Below are 6,000 nucleotides of genomic sequence, written 5' to 3' on the forward strand. Positions count from 1 at the left end.
CAAATATGTTTTTTCTGAATTTATTTTTGTCTCTCATCATATTACTTTGACTTTCCCGTTTCAATACAGCAGTCATAAAAGGTAACAGCAGTACAATGATAATTCATTCTAGACCCACCCCTTGAAAAGTAGACCTCAAGTGAGTGATGTATGTGTGATTTTTTTGGAAGAATAATTTTTGGTCACACCCGTTCATATTTTAATAAAAAGAGACGAAACGGTTACGAGCAAGTAACACCAACCATGTCAAATGGAGCAAGTAGACCCTGTAATTATGTTGTTTTTGTTTCCCTAAAGTAGTCGATGTGCAACAAGGCGTATGATGCTTTCAACAGCAGTGCAGCACAATTTCTACGTATCACTACAAAAACATATTCTCTCCTTATTTGTGTAGATAAGTTCAAATACCAGCTCTTAACAACCAATCACTACCCGTGCTTCATGTTTATGCTCTTATAATATACTAGATTATGGAGTGTGTGTCCGAGCGAGAACTGCTCTAGTTCATTACTTTAGGAATATTTATCAAAAAGTAGCATTTCAATATCCAGCCCCATTCTACTATTTAGTCAGCCATCAGTCCTACCCTGATATGCACTATCTTTTTCGGGTAATTTATACTGATAGCGTTTGACATTTTCAGCCGAACAAATTTATCAATTTTACCTAACTTAAATTATTGTATGCTGGTTCATATTCTGGACGCCAATATTTGCTCCTTTATTATGTAATTCACTAACAAAACAATTATGAAGCTTAGAAATGGAAAAATACTAAATACTAAACTTGTTCAAAGGGTATCTACACGTCTCAATCTTCAAAATCGGTTATCTAAAAATACTACCATCGCTAACATTTTTAACAATAAAAATCGTGGTTACCCTTCTATCGATAAGTGTCATGCCGAAAAATGACTTACATGTCCTCGTCTTTCCACCAACAATACGGTAAGGTCCACGTTTAATGGTCGCACATTTTCTTTAAATTTTGATACTGATATAACTTGAAAAACAAACAGTATTATTTATTTACTCACATGAATCAAACCGGGGTGTGGTATTCAGTACGTAGCAGAAACTAGACGATATTTATCTAAACGCACTCAAGAACATCTGTATCGTTTTAAAAGACCAAATAAATTCAAAAGTATCATTTACCAACACCTTAAGAAGCACAATCATCCTTTTAAATATTTAGCAGTTCAACTTTAATAAGTAGTAAATAAGCAGCCTGGTGAATCGCATTCAAAGTTTGTATGATCACGAAAAAGAATTGAATTAAATTGGATTAAAAAATTACAGACAGTTTACCCTCTCGGTCTAAATGATACTATCATTGGAATTGGTAATATATCTAGAACCAATTCCGTTAACATTTTGGATATAGTTTCTAAAACTGTTCGTAAAAACCGTTCTCACGGTCGTAGAACAAATCGCAATCAAAGAAAATTTCGGGCCAATCATATCAATATTTCGGACCTAATTATTTCTATTTCAAAAAACAACGGCAGACATTATCTGTTAACAAAACTCTGTTCGTTACCGGTTAATAAGTTAAATAAAATTTTGGAGGATCGCAACACAATTTCATATAGCAGTCCTAAGTATGAAATTGTTCAAATTATTATGGCATATTGTTATTCTAAATTATTTCCCAAAATTGATCGCCCTGAAGATCATAAAAAACATTTTATTAAAATTAAGTATGTCAATAAAGGCTTTGATTTTGTAAATATTGCCGGTATATTTAACGACCATTCTGTTAAAGAACAAATTCCTGGATATTTTGACAATACTGAGCTACCTCTTATTTGTTTATATTTACAAGAAATCTACCCGGAATTTTGTGTTTAATTATAGTCAATTGTGTAAAGATGTTAATATCAGTGAAAATACACCTACTTCATGTAATTGCAGTAATTCCGAATATCTTTATGGACCCATTTCCCATGTTATAACAGGAGATCTTAACATCGTTCAAGACCGAGAGTTAAAATCATTCCTCAGTAAAGGACCTAAATATCGTCCCCCGTCAATTATTTATTGGAATGAGTGTCGTAATATCATCCACGACTCACTCCATACTTACTATATGAAATGGATAAAACGGGAAAAAGCTGACATAAAATTTTTGGACTCTTTTTTTAATTCAGTATTGAAGATAATTGATATACGTATTCAACATTTTAAAGAACATTTTACTATTAACAATAACCACAATAAACCTATTTCTCGTATCAAACATAAACTAAAAGAACTAGCCAAGGAATTTGTTTTTGTCCCGGCCGATAAAGCTGCTAATAATATTATTATTGTTTGACGTAAAGTTTACATTGAGGTTCTGAAAAAGGAAATCACCAATTCACCAACATTCCAACTGACTCCATTTTCAGAAAACGAAATCTGTAACAAACATAAACTTTTAGCCACCGCTTTACAAGCAGAGCCAAATACAATGAAAGTCCCAACTATGTATTGGCTTCCGAAGCTACACAAAATCCCTTACAAATATAGATTTATTTCGTCTTCAAGTCATTGTTCAACTACTAAATTGTCTATTCTTCTTACCAGCACACTTGGTACAATTAAAAACTTTATATATAAATTGTTCAAATAAGGCCTTCGAAAATAGTGGAATAAATTACTTTTGGAGTGTCAAGAACTCGTTGGAAGTACTTGATAAATTGCATGCTTATATTGGTGATTTTGAATCTGTTCAAAGTTTTGATTTTTCTACCCTGTATACCACATTGCCTCACATTCTCATTAAGAAAAAATCACACACCTAATTAAATGGGCATTCAACCAATAATGGTTAAATTTTTAAATTGTTATTTGGATGGAGAGTTGTCTCATTGGCACTCACACCACATCTTCCTATATCTATTCAAAAAATCAGAATGTGAATATATATGTTCAAACTCTTTTATGTCATTTTTTAGTAGCAATAAACAAAAAAACTATGTTAATTGGACATGCTTTGATACTATATATGCCCTTGAATTTTTACTAGATAACATTTTTGTTCGCTTTGGGGATTCCGTATATCGTCAGATTATCGGAATTCCAATGGGGACTAACTGTGCACCACTTATTGCGGACCTCTTTTTGTATTGTTATGAGTTACAATTTATGACAAAAATAAGCAAAGACCCATCAAAACAACATCTGATAAACAAATTTAATAATACTTTTAGATATTTGGATGATATTTTGGCACTCAATAATGACGACGTCAGTATGTATATTAATGAAATTTATCCTGCTGAACTTACTTTAAATAAAGCTAATACTTACAATGACCACTGCCCTTTCCTCGATCTTGATATCTATATCACTAACGGAAAGCTGAATACTAAAATTTATGATAAAATGGATGATTTTTCATTTCCTATCGTTAATTATCCGTTTTTAGATGGTGACGTTCCCTTGTCACCATCTTACGGTGTTTATATATCCCAACTTGTACGATTCGCTCGTGTATGTAACAATGTTTTAGATTTTAACGAGAGAAATTTATGTATTACTGAAAAATTATTACATCAGGGTTTTCGATATCACAAACTTGTTAAAACATTTACTAAATTTTATCATCGGTATAAAGACATCATTCGTAAATATAGCTCAACATACAGACTTCTTATACGTTCAGGTATTTCACATCCAATTTTTTATGGAAATATTCTTTATAAAGTACAAAGGTGTCAGTATTCACCTCAGAAACTTACAAAACCTTTGAATAGACTTATTAAGAAGGGATATAATTACGATACTGTTGTCAAGTCATTAAAGATTGCATATTTTGGCGTTAATATTGAGTCACTGATAAGGTCTTTGCGTCTGAACTAAACACATTTATTTTAAAAACAGTTGTTGGCATGACACGGGTTATGTTCTTCTCATATATGTTATGATGGTATGATACTAAACCCCTAACGGGAAGGATTGTGCCTGATGTTCATATAATGAAATCATAATCTTTCAGTCAGTTTAATTGAAGTCTGGAGCTGGCATGTCAGTTAACTGCTAGCAGTCTGTTGTTATATTTAATGTAAGTATTGTTATGCGTTTACTTTTCTACATTGGTTAGAGGTATAGGGGAGGGTTGAGATCTCACAAACATGTTTAACCCCGCCGCATTTTTGCGCCTGTCCCAAGTCAGGAGCCTCTGACCTTTGTTAGTCTTGTATTATTTTAATTTTAGTTTCTTGTGTACAATTCGGAAATTAGTATGGCGTTCATTATCACTGAACTAGTATATATTTGTTTAGGGGCCAGCTGAAGGACGCCTCCGGGTGCGGGAATTTCTCGCTACATTGAAGACCTGTTGGTGGCCTTCTGCTGTTGTTTATTTCTATGGTCGGGTTGTTGTCTCTTTGACACATTCCCCATTTCCATTCTCAATTTTAATGATCAATGCAATATATATTTGACAATGGATAAAAAAAGTCATTGTTTTCTATATGCCAGTTCGCTTGTTGAAAGCTTGCAATACATTTAAATAACGAATTAAGAGTTATTACTATATAATACGTTAGTTTTTAAAATAAAGTTAACAACATTAAACTTCACGTTGTTTCATTTGCAGACTGAAAGAATCAACCAAACACACATTATATATAGACTGAGGTTTACCAAAAACTCTTTTTACAGAAACTTTTTTGTAGCGAACGTAGAACGTGTACATGTGTTCACACTTAAGAATTAAAATCTGGCGAAGCAATATTTCCATAAATACAAGTTAATTAGATACTACTTAATCATGTGAAGGTTTTTTTTAATACCATTTCCTCCTCTCTGTAGGTCAAAGCCTAATACTGATATCGGAAATTAGAAATAAAAAAACAAAACAATTGAGTTATTAATTTCAACACAGCGAGAAAAGGCCAAACCCGAAGGCGGGCTTTAGATGGTCCCTAAATTAAAATGCGTACTAGTTCAGTGAAAATGGACGTCATACTAAACCTCAAAACATACATATGAACTACAATTCAAATCATGCAATATAAACAAATGCCAGATGATCCTGACATAGGGCATTATCAACATTCGGAGGGGTTAAACATGATTAGTGAGACCTAATTCCTATTCTTAATATATCCAATATAGAACACACTTACACACATCAATACGCACAGTAAACTAAAAAGAAGTCAATGTCCGATGTCAAAATATGTAACAACAGAAACTAAACACCATTCAAATGATACATACATTACTAAGGACTACCACATGTAGCAGATACTGACATGCTAATTCCAGACTGCAATGAAACTGATTGATAGAATGTGTCCCCATCAAATGAAAACCATGCTATATCCCGCCCATTATGGGTTTAGTATCATACCGTCATAAAATATATGAGAAGAAAATAACTCGTATCAAGCCAACAACTGGTTTAAGAATAAATATGTTTATCTTCGATGCAAAGACCCTCTGATTTAATCAATATCATTACTAGAATATTCCATCTTAAATGACCTGTATCGTGACTATATTCCTTCTGAATAAGTATTTTTTAAAAGTTAAACTTTGGTAACGTTTTGAGCTGAATGACGACATATTCGTGGTCTGTATAGAATATTACCATAAAAGATTGAATGTTAAATACATGAACGTATAAGATGTCTTCATGTTGAGTTGTATTTACAAACGATATCCTTGTACTGGTGAAAAAATCTTGTTAATGTTTTATGTAGCTTGTGATATCGCAAACTATTGTGTCACAATTTTTCAGTAATACAGAAATTTCGTCATTAAAATCAAATACGTTGTCACAAAAATGAGCGAATCGAATAAGTTGAGATGTATAATCACCATAAGATGATGATAAAGGAACGTCATCATCTGAAGGGATTAATTAACAATAAGATCATAAATTTGCCAGTATGTATTTAAAAGTTCCACATATGACCTAAGTAACGATAAAATAGCTTGATGTTCTTTTTTCAAGTGTAAGAAAGTGTTTATGTGCTAAAATATCAATTTCTACACGACACGA

Source organism: Mytilus trossulus, chromosome 14, assembly GCF_036588685.1.
Source record: "Mytilus trossulus isolate FHL-02 chromosome 14, PNRI_Mtr1.1.1.hap1, whole genome shotgun sequence".
Classification (NCBI taxonomy): domain Eukaryota; kingdom Metazoa; phylum Mollusca; class Bivalvia; order Mytilida; family Mytilidae; genus Mytilus; species Mytilus trossulus.